The 17,986-nt window shown below is 51.7% G+C and overlaps 2 long non-coding RNA genes across 2 annotated transcripts in view; one reads left to right on the forward strand and one right to left on the reverse strand.

Annotated features, from left to right (window-relative positions):
* LOC146856527 (uncharacterized) overlaps positions 1 to 17,986 on the reverse strand; it is a 1,813,942-nt gene that overhangs the window by 551,840 nt on the left and 1,244,116 nt on the right. The window contains exon 8 of the long non-coding RNA XR_014981506.1: positions 7,918 to 7,984. This is a non-coding gene — a long non-coding RNA (uncharacterized LOC146856527). The remainder of the gene's footprint in view (positions 1 to 7,917; positions 7,985 to 17,986) is intronic.
* LOC146856528 (uncharacterized) overlaps positions 7,355 to 17,986 on the forward strand; it is a 61,835-nt gene continuing 51,203 nt past the window's right edge. Inside the window, exon 1 of the long non-coding RNA XR_014981505.1 lies at positions 7,355 to 7,620. This is a non-coding gene — a long non-coding RNA (uncharacterized LOC146856528). The remainder of the gene's footprint in view (positions 7,621 to 17,986) is intronic.

Below are 17,986 nucleotides of genomic sequence, written 5' to 3' on the forward strand. Positions count from 1 at the left end.
GCCACTCAGATGGTATTTCCCGGCCTGTACACCTACGGAGCTCCCCATGTACTGCCTGCCAGTACAACTGTAACGCAGGGCAGCCCCACAGCATGTGGAGCAGGTCGGCGTCAACCACTGCGCAGCGGGGGCAGCATGCATCCACGCGATGAAAATACTTGTTAATGGCAGCCGGCGTGAGGTAGGCCCTGTGCAGGACAAAGAACTGTATTTGACGAAATCTCATGTTTCGAGGTACCCTCCTCGGCCCCTGCAGCACCCTCTCCCACTCTTTATCTACCATAGGGCGGCCAAGATCCCCCTCCCATCTCTCGCGCAGCCCCCCTAGGCTCGGCGCCGCGTGCATCCGCAAAGCCGCAGCAAACCATTTGATTAGATGCCCCCCTCGGCCTAAAACATGGAGGTATTGCAGCACTAAGTGCTGCTCCGGCTCTTCCCGCAAGTCCCCCCAGTGACCCGCCAGCGTCTCTATCAGGGCCCGGTGTCGGAGAAACTGTCCCTGTGCCAGCCCCGTCTCTGCCGCAAGGGTTTCGAACGGCAGAAGGCCCCCTTCATGATATAAGTCCTCCAATGTGTGGATATCAGCCACGTGCCAATCCCTGAGTTCTGCAGTTCCAAGCGTGCCTCGCCCGCAAGGGGAACCCTCCAGAGGAATAGCCGGGGCATATGGGATTCTGGCCCGTGTCAGCCGGAGACATCGACGGTAGCATTTATACGCCACCACTAGTAGCAGCGGTTCGGGCTTGACGCGCTCGTGGTCGGGTGAAAGATTCTGAGGAGCTCCGTTACTGCCAACGGCGGGTTCACCACCGTCGCCGTGTCTTCACGGCATCTGCCAGCTAGCCAGCGGGCCGCCCATTGTAGCTGCGCTGCCAGATAGTAGTGCTCAAGACTCGGCATCCCTAGCCCACCCTGGCCCATGGGAAGACACAGTTTCGGCAGCGCGACTCTGTGGCGCGCCGTTCCCCATACGAAATCGCGGAGGGAGCGCGTGAGGGGCGTGAAGAAAGACACCGGTAGATACACCGGGAGGTTGGCAAAATAGTACAGCAGACGCGGCAGTACTACCATTTTGACAAGCGCTATGCGGCCGGTCACCGATAGGGCAAGCGTACTCCAGAACACCATCTGGGTTCGGACCGCTGTCACAGCGCGTCCCAGGTTACCCTCCACCAGATCTGCCGGGTGGCGATATATCTGGACACCCAGATAGCGAAAGGTGTCTGGCTGCCACTGGACCCGCACTCCGCCAAGGTGGTAACCAGGATCCTGGACGTCGTCTCGGAAGGCGAACAGACAGGATTTAGCGGCGTTGACTCAGAGGCCTGAGAGCTGCTCAAAGGCGTGTAGGATGTAGCCCAGCCTCGCCGGAACAGCAGACACATCCCTGACATATACCAGTAGGTCATCTGCGTAAAGAGACACCTGCTGGGTAGCGTCCCCCAGCGGAATGCTATCCACCAGTTCCCTACGGAGTGTCGCCGCTAGCGGTTCCATTGCAAGCGCAAACAGGAGGGGCGACAGCGGACACCCCTGCCTAGTACCTCGGCCGATTTGAATGGGGTCCGAGACATATGGGCCAGTACGCACGCGCACCGTGGGTCCCTTGTACAGAAGAGCCGTTAGCTGAAGAAAGCCCAGCCCCAGTCCGAAGTGTGACAGCGTCGACACCAGGTATCCCCATTCCAGGCAATCAAAGGCTTTCTCCAGATCCAGGACCAGGCAGCCCGCTCTGGGCCATTGTGGAGTGCTCTCCTCCATCACCCGAAAAAAACGCCGCAAATTAAGTGAAGTGTTGCGTTTGGGCACAAAGCCGTTTTGATCGCTGTGCACCAGCGTGGGCACCACCGGCGCCAGTCTCTCCGCCAGTATCTTCGCCAAGATTTTATAGTCTGTGTTGAGCAGGGCGAGCGGGCGATAGGACCCCAGCTGGGTGGCGTCCCGTCCTGGTTTCAGCAGGGAAATCAGATAGGCTTCTTTCAGCAATGCTGGTAGTGTGCCCTCCTCTAGGGCCGTCAGGTAGAGGCTGTGAAGCTTCGGGATCAGGGACTCACGGTAAGCTTTGTAGTATTCTGCCGGAAGCCCGTCCGGCCCCGGCGCCTTCCCCGAAGCCAGAGCGGAAATAGCCTCCCCTATCTCGTCTACCGTAGGGGGGCACTCCAAGGCCGCATGGTGCGCCTCCGGAACCCTGGGCAATTCCCCTGCTTCTAAAAACTCATCCAGGTCGCTCGCACTCCTCTGCCCCGTTGACCGGTACAGAGTGGTATAATGCGCCGTGAACGCCTGGTGGATTTCCCACTGTGTGTGGACCAGTGTTCCATCCGGTCCAGTAATTGCCCCGACCGGTATTCGAGCCGTCTCCTGTCTAATGAGCCAGGCCAAGAGTCGTCCCGCTCTGTCCGACGTAGCGTGCACCCGGGATGAGTGAGCCGCATAATTAAGGCAACTAAGCCGCTCCAAGAGGTCGGCATGGCGTGCCCGGAGGGCTAGTAAGCGACCCGAGTCAGTGCCCCCCCCCTTCACCATGCAATTCGCTCGAGAGGAGGCAAGACTCCAAGGCGGCGAGATCACGTGCCAACTGTTTTCGAATATTCCAGGTCGCGCCCAGACAGTGCCCCCTAACGCATACTTTATGGGCATCCCATTCTATCAGCTCGTTATAGGTGGAGCCCTCATTAAGGTCGAAATACTGTTCTACCGCCGTGCCCAAGGAGGCCCGAAATTCCGGGTCCTCCAGTGCCGCTGTCTGGAGGCGCCAAGTCGGCACCGGGGGGCGATCGGGCTGCCACCGAAGCCCCAGGATGAGGGGATTGTGGTCCGAATGTGTCCGACCCATGTATTCCGCACGGGTCACCCACGGCAGCACCGAAGGGGTGCCCACCACTCTGTCCAACCGGACGTGGAGGCCATGTACCGCTGAATAGTATGAATAGACGCGCTCATCCGGGTGGCCATTCCGCCACAAATCAGTGAGTCCAATGCAACAGCCAAGCGGTAAGGGCTCTGGCGTTCGACCCCACCTGCGTGCCCCGCAGGGGCGGGAACGACCGGTCCATGTGGATATCTAGCACGGAGTTAAAGTCTCCTCCCAAGAGCCAGGGGAGGCCAGCAAACTGTGCCAGTACCGAAGACAGGGCGGCGAGGTAGGCCGGCTGCTCTACATTCGGCGCATAGAGGGACCCCAGCAGCACCTGTTGACCATCTATTCTGCCGTGCACTAAGGAGTACCTCCCCCCAGGATCCACCAGCGCCTGCAAACAGACAAACGGGGTACCCGCCCTCACCCATATCAAAGTGCCTCTAGCGTGTGCCGAGCATGTAGTGCCATATACCTGCCCCCTCCAGCGCGCGCGCAGCCTGCCCAATTCCACTGCGGTCATGTGTGTCTCTTGCAGGAGTGCTATTGCCACTGCGTGTCGCTGCATGTATGCGTAGACGGAGTATCTCCGCGCCGGTGTGTGCATGCCCCTAACATTCCATGTAATTACATTGGTTGCAGCCATGTGGAAGTCCTAAGGGTAAGTCTGTGGCGGGGGCTAAGGGCGTCCCTCCGGGTCGGGGAGCAGCGGGCCGTCGCCTGACCATGTAGAGAGCTGCAACATAGACCTTTCAACACAACAACGCACAAACATAGTACCGTGTGCAAGAACAAGCCAAACAGGTGAACTAAACCGCCAGGGCGATACCCTCTACGGGTATTCGTCCAAACCATTAAACAATGCTCACAAAGTGTAACTAAGCCCAATTGCGGCTAAGGGGGCAGGCAGATAAGAATCCCTACGCGCGGGTGCACCTCCACAACGGTGCCTGTGCATATGCTAAGCTAAGGGACCCTCAACTTCAAAGCGCACCACCTAACCGGGAGAGGCAGAGTCCCCCCCCTCCCCCACAACCAGCAAGGCCGGGCGGGTCCCACTTCAGGGGGCCACTCCACTGCGGAGGGGCAGGGGCACAGCACCCTCCCCAGTTCACCAGTCCCGTCAGCCCCCAGAGGTCCAGCAACATGTCCCTTCCGTCTGCCTCACACCCCCTGATCACTGTTCGGGTGGGAGCCGCAAGGTGTCAATCCGCTGGGTGCAGGACCTATCGTCAAGGAGTACCCCTGGCGATGACCCCAGATGTCCTTCGTGTTCGCATACTATATCATAAGATCTGCCGTCTGCGGGGTGACCAGCGGTAACAGCTGATCGTCTGAGATCGAAGTCGATGGAGATGAGGAGCCGCTAGGCAACACATCGCCCCGGTCCCGGGCAGTCTCTCCACTCCCGCCGTCCGGCGATCCGAGGGTGGCCACCGCTGCCAGCGCATCCTGGCGTTCCAGCCTGCACCTCTCCGGGCTGGGAGCCACTCCCAGGCTTCGCCCCTCCGCGCGCCGCTGCCTCCTCCCTCTGCGGTGGCGGGATCTTCTACCACGTGGCATGGCGGCCTCCTGGCTCCGCGGTCGTCGGCCATCACAGCGTCCCGTGTCCTCCAGCCAGTCCCAGACCTCGGACGGCGTGTCAAAGAAGCGGGCACCATCCGCAGTGATCACCCGAAAGCGGGAGGGGAACAGGAGAGCATATGATATTTCCAGCTCACGCAGGCGGCGCTTCACCGCCAGATAGTTGCTGCGGCGCTTCTGCACCAGCGCGGTGTAACCCGGGAAAAAGTGTACCTGTCCGCCTCCAACAGTGACGCTGCCTATCCTCCTGGTCTCGCGGAGCACCACATCCCTGTCCCGGTAGTTAAGGAGTTTGAACAGAAAGGGCCGCGGTCGGGATCCCGGGCCGGGCTTCTGCGCGGGGACCCTGTGTGCGCGTTCCACCACAAAGTGCGGAGAGAGTTGCGCAACCACTCCTCCACATATTGCTCCGGCTGCCTCCCCTCCTCGCCTTCCGGCAGGCCAACCACGCGCACGTTGTTGCGCCGAGAGCGCCCTTCTGCATCGTCCACGCGGTCCTCCAACGTATGGACCCGGTCAATGAGGTCCTGAAGGGTAGCTGTGTGCGTGGAGACAACCGGCTGCACCTCCTGGAGAGTTTGCTCTTGCTGTGTCACCTTGTCCGCCAATTTGCGGTGGTCCGCGTGGAGCAGCGTGAAGTCGACTGTGGCTTTATCAATGCGGGCTTCCAGCGACGACCGTGTCTGTTCAAGAGAGGAGCCGATCCGCTCCACCGCGGCCAGCACCGAATCCAGCTTAGCGGCCAACATCTCAGTGCGCGGGGCTGCGCCGGCCTCTCCAGGCGCCTCGACGGGACCCGGCCCGGCCACCGACGTCCGGCCTTCTCTCTGGGCAGTGCGCAGCCTGCCCATTACCAATTGTTGTGCAGTGGGCATCCGCCCGCAGCCCGGTCGACCAGCAGGCAGGACCCGTCCAGTCCCAGCCAACCTCTCTGTCTCTGAAGCAGCCGCCGCAGCAGGGCCCCACCACTTTCACGTGTCGACTGTGCCGAAGAAGGATGGAGGAGAAGGGGGCCAGCGGCGCGCCTCTCAGCTGTCTTTTGGGCGCGGGACCACTGCGGCCACCGGAGACCACCCGCCAGGCGCCTTCAAGGCCTTCTTCCGGCCCACCTCTCTGTGCCTGATTTTTCTCGCCCAGTGCCCAGGCCCAGGCCCAGTCGGCACCACTCTGCTCCGCAAGGCGGTCCCCAGCCACGGCTCAGCGAGCGCCGTCGCAGTCACAGCTCCACAGCGTGGGGGGCCTCAAAGTGACCTCTGGCCGCCGGTCTCACGTTAACGTCAAGCACCCCGATCCCTCTTCCACAGGTCCCTCAGGGGGTTTGAGTCTCCTGGTCAGTTAGCCCCGCCGGGGCTGTGCCGCTCCCTCCACCTGTCACCTCCTCTATGGGCCAGTAACACACGCGCTGCGCCAAGGGGTGCGAGTCTTCACCTGTCCCCTCCAGGCGATCGGGCGCCAGACCACAGAGTCTCCACTGCCCAAGCTCCGGGATTGTCGCACCCCAGCAGTGTGTGATCCGAGGGCCCCCCGCCCGGGGGCCGGCCGCTTCCAGTGTCTATGTCCTGGGCCTCCAGGCTCTCCGCCGAGCAGCCAGCCGCCGATGTCCCCCCCGCACGTACTCACGGGGTGGGTCGCAGGTGAATGGGCGATTTCCCTCTGAAATCCGACCTCCTGTGTGACACCAGATCCAGCGCTTCAGCAGCTGCGGCCCCGGGGGTCCCTCGGCAAGCCGCAGAGCACAGTAGTGCGCGTAGCCGGTCACGGAGCTCCAGCTCCTCCCCCAGCCGCCGGTCGTATCTTTCAGGCGGTCCCGAGCCGCCGCTCTACGTCCTCGCGCGCCGCTCGGCACCTCTATGTGGCGGTAGGCGAATGGGCTACCTCGGCCCAGGCTCCCGACATCTGAAGGGGGTCCCGTGCAGGATATCTGCCAGGATTAAGGCACCGACGCGCCGGAGCTTCACAGACGCGCCGGAGCTTCACAGACTTGCGGCCATCATGGTCGCGCGCCAAGCCACGCCCCCGACTGGCGACCACTTTAGAGATAAAAAAACACATGCATATTTCAAAAGGCTATACATCAAACTACCCTGCTCAATATTTTCTGGTCTGCCTAATTTTAAGTGCTGTATAAGAAGCAGTCTCGGAGATCACTGACAGTAATCCATATCTTTGGTGACATTCTTGTGCACTGACAGAGAATTTACCCAAAGTGTAATCCGATCCATAGCTGAGGTAGGCTACTCCCCCCTCATATCAAGCAACGTGAAGACTAACAAACAGCTGGTGGCGGCTGATTCTACTGCAGGGACAAATTCCTTTTTACTTGGCCCTCTCAAGGGAAATTGGGCCTCCCTCTCAAATTCTATGCAGCCCCCCCAGAATTGGAGTTCTAACTTTCTACCCTGGTACTTTGTGCTGCTTGTAGTGTTGCATATGTTTTGTGTGCCTGAGAAACCGTGTGTAGGATACTATTCTCACATGGAGAATACAAGAAATGCTGCACAAAATAGTGCTTTCTCTTTAGGTTGTCCTGGTCTTCCTTATGGCTTAAACAACCTACATGTTGTGCTCTTTCGTGGTCAGCGCCTCCATATACAATGCAGATGGTTGGTGGGCTGAGGGGCTACACTTTGTATTATACTGTATTGCATCATTTATATAGCATTTACTAGTGCAATGCGGGACACTGAAGCACTAGCCCACTGTCAGGAAACACCTGACCCAACCGAGGGAGCAGAAGAAAATGAACAAGATGACCCGATCCCTTCATACATATCTCCCCCCACCGTTAAGTGGTACGATGCCCATCCGCTGGAGATAGAGGGAGCGATGCACGAAGAAGCGGTCTCTTTAAGCAAGGTCCAAGCGAACTCGGGGACTCTGACGTCAGGAGACACATGACTGAAGAGGGCGGAATACAGAGGCTGGCGCTAGAGGTGGGCTTCCAAACGCCAAGAGGGGAGACGGAGGAGTCAGACGACCGTGCGGAGGACCGGGGACCCGAGGAGGAGGCAACAGCAACAACCGGAGCCAAAACCAAGCCAACGGAAGGACGCGACCTCTACGAGAGAGGTACAGCCGGTCTCAGCAAAGAAGAGAAAACCAAAGAAGCTAATGACCAGGCGCAACAGAACTCACCAGAACTTCCCCCACATGACCCCGGAGGAACGTGGCTCTCCCAGGTGCGTGGGCGATTACGGGAGTACTTAATTAGGAAATAAGCAGAAAGTGATTGAGAGGTCGGGGAGGGAGGAGTGGGAAAGAGCAAAGGAAAAAAAAACAGGAAGAGCAATTCGTTTTGTTTGGTCCTTTCTACTCCCAGTTTTTTTTTTTTATTGTTTGCACTAACTCTACCTCCCTTCACATTGTGACCAGGAATTGGGTGTGGTAAATCCTTTTTTTTTTTTTTTTTTGGATATCCCTCACCCCCTCCCCTATACAAAACTAAAAAGAAACAAACTTTAGGGGAAAACACTTACCTGAGCCTTTCTTTTGTCCGAGGGACGACGGTGGCCAGGAAGACTCCTAAAAGGGACTGCCAAGACCCTGTGGAATAGGAGACAAGAAAGAAAAAGGACATTTAAAGAGTGGTTGAAACACATAAATAAAACATACACAAAGAACCCTTATACGCAGTCCCATTCTTATTGGAAACTCTCACACCCACATTGGACAAGCTCAGTGATGAACGGTGTGCAGCTGGAAGGGTTTTATCTTTGTGTTTTTTATCCTATGTGGTAAATGTTTCCATGTCAAGTGAGAGGACCACCAAGGTGAGGTTATCGTGTTATGGGACACAGCGCTTAGCAGTGTGGTTGATGAAGAGGTGTGAGAGCGAAATGCACAGTTTATGCTTTTCAGTAGGTCTAGGAGCTTTGAGTAACTCTGTAGGTCCCTTTATGGCATTTCTTATTATCAGGGCCTACTATCTGGTTACTACACCGAGTTGTCCCACCTGATAATTTGTGTAAAGTTTGTGGTTCCAACCAGGCACGTTTGGAGAGAGAAGTGGTGAAGGAGATCTGCTGGGATTGGCTTTGTTACCATCATCGCATGTCTAAATATCATTGTGAGATGTTAGCGTGTAGCTGTAAGAATTGGGGCGGGTGTCCACCTACCTCAAAGGATAATCTCAGGCCTTGTCAGGGTGAACCTATAAAGTCACTAAATTAATCATAGCTCAATCTTCTAGTAGCTATGGCACAAAGCAGACAGGCTTAACTTAGGGCAATGTGCTAAGTATTACCAAAACAGTAATAAAGTCAAAAATTCATAAAACTTAAAATCCCAAACCGAATTAGTATTATAGAGTGAACTCTAATAGCCAAACTAACACCAACGTGACAAATTCAATAAGGGGAACTGGAGACATACAATTTTAAAGTTTTAAGTAGAAACAGTGCCAACAATCACATAGCGCCAATGGTCAATTTAAGGCTACTAGGTCCAGTCACAGGAGAAGTGGGGGGCGGAATTGGGCCACGCAATGACTGAAAAACAATGGCTCTACTGTTGTAAACAAACAGAACAGGTCTCAGCTACTTGCCGCCTACGTAGCATACACTATAAATTCTTACATCGTGTCTATCTTACCCCTGTTAAAATGTGTAGATACAAGCTGAGAAACAATGACCGCTGTGACAGGTGCGGGGTGGAAAAAGCAGACTTTTTGCATCTTGCTTAGAGTTGCCCAGGCATCCTAGAATATTGGCAACAGGTGTTTGCAGCACTGCAACAAATGACATCTCCCCAGCTCCAAGCCACGCCATTGACTGCACTTCTAAACTACACAGAGACAGTAGAGGTGGGATATAGGCACTTCATTTCCCTAGGGCGGCTACTGGCCAAACTAAAGGTGGCATGTCGGTGGGGTCGGGGCAGAGCCCTTAAATGTAAGGAATGGCTTAAAGATATGTTATTCCGGCAAGATCAAACCCTCACATATTCGGAACTGCTTCCACTAGCCCCGAGGCCCAGAGACATATGGGACACCGTCAAATCGTATCTCCTTGCACAGCCGATTGACATTACCAATACTACATAGCTACGCTGATATACATTACTGGGACATCGCCTGTACACGAACTAAGAGACAGAGATGAAAAAGATATTGTTTGAGTATCCTCAAATGTATTCTCCATACTGTTACGAATGACCAATGGGTTCAACTGGTGTATTATAGATCTCATGCAACTTGATACTATGAATGTTATCTATAGTGATTTTCTCTCCACTGTTAATGCCTACAATGTATAAGCACTTACCTGCCTGTCCCATTCATGTGTCATGAATGTTCTTTGGTTTTTAAACTAATAAAAACAGATTTTTTTTAAAAAGGCTTCTAGGTCCAGTCATCTTTTGTCTTCTGCAGGTCCAGGAAATGTCTGAAATGGGTGCCTGGAGGTACTAAATGTATGCCTTGCACTAGCTAGTAGTTAAGAAAAACACCAAGGCATCAATCAATCAATCAGTCATTTGTTAAGCGCACTACATACCCACGAGGGTCTCAAGGTGCTGGGGGGGAGGGAGGTGGGGCCGCTACTGATCGAACAGCCAGGTCTTCAGTATCCTCCTGAAGGTCAGCAGGTCTTCGGTCTGTCGTAGGCTCAGTGGGAGGGTGTTCCATGTCTTGGCGGCGAGGTGGGAGAAGGACCTCCCGCCGGTAGTTGTTTTTCGGAAACGCGGGACGGTGGCGAGTGAGAGGTCGGCAGAGCGTAGCTGGCGGTTGGGGTTGTATAAGGAGAGCTGTCTGTTGAGGTAGGCTGGAGTGCCTTTTGTGCGTGGATGAGGAGCTTGACGGATATCCTCTTGTTGACGAGAGCCAGTGCACGTTTCTCAAGTGGGGGGTGATGTGGCCGTGTCATGGTACATCGAGGATCAGTCGTGCCGAGGCGTTTTGGATGCGTTGTAGTCGATTGATGAGCTTGGTCGGGGCTCCCGCGTAGAGGGCGTTTCCGTAGTCGAGTCTGCTGCTGACGAGGGCCTGGGTGACTGTCTTTCTTGTATCTGTCGGGATCCATCTGTAGATCTTACGGAGCATGCAGAGGGTGTTGAAGCAGGAGGAGGAGACGGCATGGACTTGCTTGGTCATTGAGAGCGTTGAGTCGAGGATGATTCCCAGGTTGAGTTCGTGGTCGGTGGGGGTCAGGGCTGTCCCCAGTGCCGTTGGCCACCAGGAGTCGTCCCAGGCTGACGGGTTGGAGCAGAGGATGAGGACCTCCGTCTTGTCCGACTTCAGCTTCAGACGGCTGATCTTCATCCAGTCGGCGACCGCCTTCATTCCTTTGTGGAGGTTGGCTTTGGCGGTGATGGGGTCCTTAGTGAGGGAGAGGATCAGTTGAGTGTCGTTGGCATAGGAGATTATGTTGATGTTGTGCTGTCGGGCGACGTGTGAGAGCTGGGCCATGTAAATGTTGAACAGTGTCGGGCTGAGGGAGGATCCCTGGGGTACGCCGCAGATGATCTCTGAGGCTTTGGAACGGAACGGGGGAGGCGGACGCTCTGGGTTCTGCCGGAGAGGAAGGAGGTGGTCCATTCCAGAGCCTTGTCTCGGATCCCTGCGGCGTGGAGGCGTGCGCTAAGTGTGCGGTGGCAGACGGTGTTGAAGGCGGCGGAGAGGTCTAGGAGGATGAGTGCAGCGGTCTCCCCATTGTCTAGCAGGGTCCTGATGTCGTCGGTGGCGGCGATGCGGCCGGTCTCGGTGCTGTGGTTGCTGCGGAACCCAGACTGGGAAGGGTCCAGGATTCTGTTCTCATGGCCTAACCAATGAGGTAAAAGTTCCATGGGCCAACCCAATCTACTTTTGGGGAATTTCAAGATGGCAAAAAGTCCATTCCGGCGGCGAGGGTAGGTGAGCCTGCACACAATCTCTGGTTTCCGGACACTAACTGTTGATGTCCCTTTTATTCTGCCGGAAATTGATGAGGCCATACTATTTAGGCCCTTAGGCCCTTAGATTCCGTGACATCAGTGGGACATTGCCCACTGTATTACGATGTGGGAGGTAGGTTTTCCCCTCTCATTTTGTGTAGATAGCATTTGATACCATGGTCCTGGTCCTGGCCCTGGTCCTGATGAATTGCCCACGATCTTACTGACAACAGAGGCAAGAAACATGTCGACCGAATGAGAGTAGGACGTAGGCATCTAGGCACTTAACCCCTAGCTTTACGCCACTCTATTGACTTTTAATCAGGCAATTTACCTACCAGAATAAATACAATTCAAGGAATAATTGACCTGTTTTAACTCACTTACACTACATCTACACTACTGGGCCCCTCACCCCCACTGCACCAAATGGCTGGGACAAAAGATCTCCGACAAAGAGCCCCATTTATGGGAGCCCGTCAGGCATTGCAGCGCCGGCCCGACGAGGAGCAAGCCCAGATGATGAAGCATGACACCTAGCTTGCTGGGTGTGTGAGGGCTCCAGTTCCGAAGAGGGGTCTCCCCCTCTCACTTTGAATAATAGGATTCACTTATTGAACCTACATATCGAACCTAGTACTCGCTGACCTTATATGTCTCCTCACCCTTAGGAACTGCATACCCATCTTTATACAAAAAGTCTTTTACCTCACTGAACTAGGATACAGGTTTTGTGTAAAGAGTGTACTATGGTAATCCTAGTGTTCTCCCACATCTAACACTAAGATTTAGTTGGGGTCAGCCACTGTACCCACAATAAATCCAGAGACAGTGGTCTAGTAGTACAAAAACAGAGTCTTTCAGCAACCAGACAATGGATCCAAAAGAACTCTCTTGGCATCCTGTCTGTACTCTTCCCTTTCAAGTGAGCCCCAAGGGTTGTTTGTAAACCCAGCAGACCTCCGAAGAAGGATTTGACACTCAAGCAGGATTGGACTTTGCTGTGTCAAAAATGATTACCCACAGTCCCTGTCCTGTATATTTTGTGGGCTTCAGGATTAATCTCTGCCCATTTTGGTCTACGGTTTGCCCTGGAAGGTATTCATACATATTCAAGGCAAATCACTAGAAGGCAGCTGGAAGAGGCTTATGTTAATTAGCCTCCAGGCATGGAAAAGGTAGCTTTTCAAAAGTTACAGTTCCTTAGTATTTATTAAAATCTGTCTTCGCCATTGAACTGGAGTATTAATAACCATTAAAAATAGTTATTTCATTATTTTTCTAGCTGGTCCCGAGATACAATATTAGTATTTTAATCTGCACTCTTCTACATTTTCTACGTAGGTGAGCTAGGCCTGCCACAGTTAAAATTGCTTTTAGGGCCTGGTCACCGCAGGGACAGGGTAACATTAACTTTCTACATGTCTTACTTTTACATCCTACCTAGTGCGCTACAGGCATTACATAGGCTTGACTTAGTAATATTAAGTAATAATAAGTTTTTACCTGCCAAAAGGGTTTACTTTGATAGGTCGCAGTGCATGTTTTGCGCTGTTATAGTCAGGTTACAGTGGTATGCCTGAAGCCATGTTTGCATTACCACTACAGTGGAAGGCACAATTGGTGCTGCAGTTCACTAGAGGCATTTAACTTCCAGAACCAGGGTACAATTTGTCCCATATACCAGGGACTTAGAGCCGAGTTAAATATGCCAATTAGGAGCATGCCACTGAAACCTTTTTTTTTAAAGTCACTTTACTACCGGTTAGCAGGGGTAATACGTACAGAGTTCTAATGGCAGCAAAAATAAGGGGGCCCAACAAAAGGACAAATATCAAGGGTGACCATGCAGTAAAGGCAGATTTCACACAGCAGTGGTGGACTAGATTAGAGCCATCCGGTTGGCCAAAAGTATATGGCAGATCTCTTCAGTTACTCCATGCCTGTTCAGTTGGGAATGACTGGTTGAGTTCTGGGTGACCTACAAGACCTGCAGCATATACATCTTAAGTGAGTGTAAGATGATGAAGCTATAGTTGGCTGCTGACCACTGAATTGTATTAGAATTTCTGTGGGCCAGAAGGGATATATTTGAATTGGCATTACTATATAATAACATGGCTAATCCCGGATTAGCCCTTCTTATCTTTCCTGGATATAGCAAGTAGTGTGCTGGTTGGGTTGCTCCATATTTGGGTAGCCCTGCCAAGTACCACACATCAGGGGTCAGAATAACACATTCAGTGCTAGTGTCTATCACCACACTAAAATGCTTTAGTCACGCATTATAGCACCCCGAGGACCACCCCGAGGCAGGGGCGTAACACAGGCCCGCATCCCCCACAGTGCGGGGGGCCATGAGCTGCAGGGGTCCCCCTCAGCACATTACTTAGGCCTGAGCGCTCCGTATTTAATTTGGAGCGGGGCCACTGCATGTACAGTGCAGGGGGCCCCCTTAATCTTTTGTTACGCCACTGCCCCGAGGCACTCTTTACAAGGGGCTACATTTAAGCAGCACAATCGCTGTGCTGCTCAGAGGAGATCTGCATACTCCCAGCTCTGAACTCTTCTTTGTTATTTACTTATTATAAGTCAATACGAGAGAGGAGTTGAGTGTTGGGAGCATGGTTATTAACTGCCTGGTTATCAACTCTCTATTAGCAGCCTCACGGCATCACAGGCCGGGGAATTAATTATCAGGAGGCCGTTCAAAGATGCCAAGTCGTCCGCGGGAGTGAGTGGACCAGTAGCCACATTCTTTCAGTACGGTGCGTGGTCATAAACATAATTCGGACCTGCCTGCAGACAGTACCTTCACCTGGATCTGGGGGCGGTGACTGGTCTGTTTTCCGGCAAGGCGCCTGACGCACTGTCACCTCACAGTGTCTGATTGGCCCCGGGCAGCCCACAGAGCAGAGAATGAGGTGACAGGCGGAAGTTTTTTTTTTTTCTTGCTTCCGCCCAACCTTTACAGGAGGTCATGCTTACAAGTTTAAATAGGTCCCAGATTATATCTGATTTGCCTTACTGCACACATAACTTCAAACATGTTTACCTTTCAAAGACAAAAAATGTGAGTTTCAACAATACTGTTATTTGTTTATGTGTATGAGGCACTTGCATCAATCAGCCAGCTGACGCAAGAGGTCTGGCACACTGCATGGGAACCCATGGAGGCCCTCTCACTTTAAACAATCCTGATAATGAACAAGCATTAGCAATGCAATAGGTCTCACATTTACGCGAGTTTAAGCTACTGGCATTGTAAATGACAATGCCTTTTATTTATGTTTTGAAAACCAAAACATAAATAAAAGGCACTGCCATTTACAGTGCCAATAGCTCAAACTCGCGTAACTGCGAGACCTATTGCATTGCAATTGCTTGTTTATTTATGCATTTTCATATAGCAGACGAGCTGTCACCATTGCGCAAAGGCAGCCGTTTGTTTATATTTGCATCGCGCTTTCACTTTAAGTGAAAGCGCGATGCAAAAATAAACACGCGCCGCCATTTCCAAAGCCCCTAATGGAAAAAAAAGTGCTTACATGACTAAACAAAGGAGACAGTATAACGCCGCCAGTACACGATCCAGTCTGGATGGGCTGGCAAAAAAGGCGATAGGGCGGTAACAAAGATGAATGATTTCCAATTACGAGCCAGCGTTTAGCATAAACGATGATGCCAGGATCTTTTCCAGAATTTTTTTGTAAAAAAAAAAACCAACATTTAAATGGTCTCACTTGCCACCTTCTGGAGACGGAGACTTTCCACTGGCCCATTAAACACCAGAGCCATCATTCCATTCATCTAAAACATACCAGCTCCGGATTTGATCTTTTTTTCCGTTTATTTGGTTTCTGCATGTCACAGTCTCACGTGGAAGTCCAGCGCAAACCGCCATGGTTAACCCCAACCGCCAGCGTTTCCTATGTCTGCTTCCAAATAACCCACTTGGGGTTTTAAGCGAAAACACAGCAGATGTTGTCAAAATAAATTAAAAGAAAATATGCTGTAGAGCAAAAACAGTTGCCTTGTTGACCGAGAAGCTGTTGATTGGTCAAAAGAGACCTCCAGATTTCAGATGCGTTGCTGTTCACATTTTATAATGTCAGATTGAAGTGAGGCAATAACACAACATGGCGGCGCTTCTTGGTCGCCCCAGTGTCAGCATTGGGGTTTATTCTCCAGTGCTTCTTGAACATTGCAGGACGGGCCGTGTCTTTATTTAAATGCACGAGTCAACCGTTTGGGTCCAAGGAGGGCTGGCTCCACCCTTCATCATTCCAAGGACGGGACTCCCCCTCACGTACTGACAACCCCTAGCGCAGTTCCTTTACATGGCTCCCCAGTTTAATCACACCTTGAGGGCTTGCATTTATTTGAGTGGCGGGGGAGGGGTTTTGTCTCTGCTTTAATGCAGCAGTGCCACAGTGAGTGTGTTTGAATCACCCAACATATGTTTTGTGTGTGCAATGTATGTCCCATTTGTGATGTCAGCCCCGGCCCTGCCTCTGGGGAAGGGTTGGGGGGGAGGGTTCAAGTTAAATGTGAGGTTGGATATTGGGGTGACGGTAGTCTTTTTAGAGAATCCACTCAGCGAAATTAAGGTGGGTGGGGTTTGGGACTGACTGCGACTGAGAGAAGCCCCTTGTAATACGTGGCTCCAAATTACAAGAGGGGATAAGGAAGGGGGGGTGGTATGTGGAGAGAAAGACACCGGGTCAGGTAGAAGAAAGAGAAGGACAACAAAAGGAACAAGAAGCAGAGGGATTGTACGCTTGTCTGTGAGAGAGACAGTGTGAGGGCATCGACCCACAGAGAAACACAGAGGCACCAAGAACAGAAACAGAACAGCAGACTGGAGATGGGCAGTTAGGGCCGTCTCGGGGTGAGATAGGGCCTGCGCCCCCTCTCTATTTGTCCTGACCCTCTTTGCGCACCACCAACACAGCTGATGAGTAAAACACATTTATTTATTTATGCATTTTCACATAGCGGACTTAAGTATAAAAAAACAAAAAACAAGTACAACACGGATGAGCCGTCGCCATTGCGCAAAGGCAGCCGCTTGTTCATATTTGCATCGCACTTTCACATTAAGTGAAAGCGCGATGCAAAAATAAACATGCGCCGCCATTTCCAAAGCCCCTAATGGAAAGAAGAAGTGCTTACATGACTAAACAAAGGAGACAGTATGACGCCGCCAGTACACGATCCAGTCCTGATGGGCCGGCGAAAAAGGTGACAGGGCGGTAACTAAGAAGAATGATTTCCAATACGAGCCAGCGATTAGCATAAACCATGACGCCGGCCAATCAAACAGATGGGCGTGGCTTCAAGTCCACTACAGAAATGTTATCGCTTGCAATAAGCTTTGCAGAGCAAGGAGCGCATGCGCACTCAAGCGCTAGGTCTGCGAGACCTAAAAATGGAAAGACTGAGACTGTTCTTTTAACTTACCAAGAGCATAATATACTGGATCAACTTAGAGTCAAAGCCAGGATACAAAAAAAGTCGCTCAGCCAGTCTCATTAATGAAGTTGCTGAGGAGTACACTGAATGTGTGTAGTTCTTAAGGTATTGCAAGCCTCATTCTGGCTGCACAGGAGCACCACTTATAGAGACTCAAACACTTTCGATTTAGATGGGAAGCTCCCATTTCTGTTCAAGGCAAAATGAATCTATCTTTACCCTTTTCCACAATTAAACAATTAAAATGCGGGTTTATGATGTTAAAGATTTTTGGCATTTTCCAGCTCCATGCTCGGTTGCCCTAAACTAAAGCCAGTCTTAACTACCTGGTTAAAGTAGAAACTACAGAGTTCGTAAGGCATAAATAAGCTTGACCACCGAATGCAGCCTAGGTTTCACATCAAAACAGAACAAGGACAATTTAAGGGACTACAATCAAAGTAATCACACACCTGAATGAAAAATTATAAATCACAAGTTAAAGAAACTGATGGGGCATATATTCTTTGATGTCAACGCTATGAAAATGAACCACTGCAGAGATTTTATGTGCAACCAGTAAGAAACAGAATTAAATCCTGGTTGGCGCAGTGGGAAATTGTGACTTCAGTATTATAGTGCTATAGGTCAAAGCCTACAAATGAAGCACTGTGAACATGCACATTGTTTTAAAATTCTATTACACACAGTGTAAGATAGGCCGTTGCAAAAAATACAGATATTGTGGTTCATTATAAAACCATTATTGGCCTTCTATTTCTGGGGTTCTGCAGCAGTTTCAAGATATTTTATTGCCTCTCATTGCTCAAAAGGGTTTCAATTATGATGTTTATCTGTTTTCTTGCACTTCATTGCTTAGTTTTACTCGCAGAAAAGTGCCACTCTAAATGTCACACATTAGCTGTTGAATGTCACTAATAAGAGCACTGAAACCATGTAAATGTCATACATAAGCAATCTGAATATTTGGCAGCAATGGGCTTCGGGGGGGGGGGGTTACACTCCCTAATAAATGCATTTTCAGATAAATAGTTGAGTACAAATGCTTTCAGTCAAGTATGGTGAAGAATCTGTTGGATTTCACCATGGCCTTTTACATAAACACGCACAAACACACACACACACACACACACTCTCTCTCTCTGTTTTGAAAGTGTTAAAAAACGTTAGTTTACAAAATAGTGTTTTCTCTTACTTAGTACC

This window comes from Triturus cristatus, chromosome 4_1 (assembly GCF_964204655.1).
Source record: "Triturus cristatus chromosome 4_1, aTriCri1.1, whole genome shotgun sequence".
In the NCBI taxonomy this organism is placed as follows: domain Eukaryota; kingdom Metazoa; phylum Chordata; class Amphibia; order Caudata; family Salamandridae; genus Triturus; species Triturus cristatus.